The sequence below is a fragment of the Asparagus officinalis genome, chromosome 3, assembly GCF_001876935.1.
Source record: "Asparagus officinalis chromosome 3, Aspof.V1, whole genome shotgun sequence".
NCBI lineage: Eukaryota > Viridiplantae > Streptophyta > Magnoliopsida > Asparagales > Asparagaceae > Asparagus > Asparagus officinalis.
Window position 1 is genome coordinate 8,861,775 of NC_033796.1, and position 1,218 is coordinate 8,862,992.

Consider the following 1,218-nt stretch of genomic DNA (forward strand, 5'->3'; position numbering starts at 1 on the left):
ATGCGAAGGATTTGAGTGTCATTTTAGGGATACATTATGAAAATCTTAATTACAGGTTCCCAAACTTAACAAACTACTTCCCCACCTTCATAATCTGGACCATACTGTTTCAAAATCATAGTATCTTCATCTACCACGTTTTTCATTGGAACCAAAATGTAAAATAACATTAAAGAACGAACTTCTTCTCCATGTGAACATCAAAACACCTTCCATTCTTAATCTCTTGGATCTGAAATTTTATTTATTATGGAATTTCTTAGTTGTTTTCTTAATGGATTTTGTCAGCTTTTCTAATTTTGCACTATACAATAGATCAGATCTTCAATGTGCAGAGCATGTCCGGTTCTCTCACCTCCAGAAAATGTAGCGACGATGATTGGTTAAATCACTTTGTAATAACATCAATTCATAGAGGTACAATTTCTTACCAATCTTTCATGGCTCGGTTCAATGAGTCCTTATCTGAAAAACTTTAGCCATGGATTTATGTTTTCTCAATTACATTTACCAAGCATGGTGCATGAAGCGATAATAAAACAAGTATTTTATAGAGCAACGAAAAAATTCTATGAAGTCTGCGATCTACAAAGGTAGGAAGCAAAGAGTCAGGCAAAATATAATCATGCAAACGATGCAATTGGGGCCAAAGTTTTCTGTCTTCCTCTCTAGACATGCCTCCATTTTGTACATTTTTCAAAATTAAGGAGAGAAAACAAGTTATTCAACTCCAGCATTCATCTGGTTATATTCAGACCTATAGTTAATAGTTAATAGTTAATTTTATCTATCTATATGCAGAACTAAATAAGTGATTTGATGAAAATAGAAGTTTTCTTTGATTTTCACTGGGGTATAGCTTACACTGTTTGTTCTTTCAGTTTACATTTCTTCTTCTACGTTAACCTGCAAATGGAAATGTTGGCATCACGGGCTTTTATGTGATTTTCAGTTCTATTCTAATCAAGATGGACAAATTTTCAAAACAGTCCTCTTTGGACTTTTATTCTCAAAAAAAGACCTATTTCGAACTTATTTTCAAAAACCAACCTGGTTTCAGCCCTGGCGCTGAAACCAGGTCGGTTTTTGAAAATGATTTTCCGAAATTTCAAGGGAGTTGAACTCTCGTGAAGTTTAGCAGATTTTTAACTAACTGTTAAAACTTCACGGGAGTTCAACTCCCGTGAAGTTTTATTGCTTAAACAAACTTCACGGGAG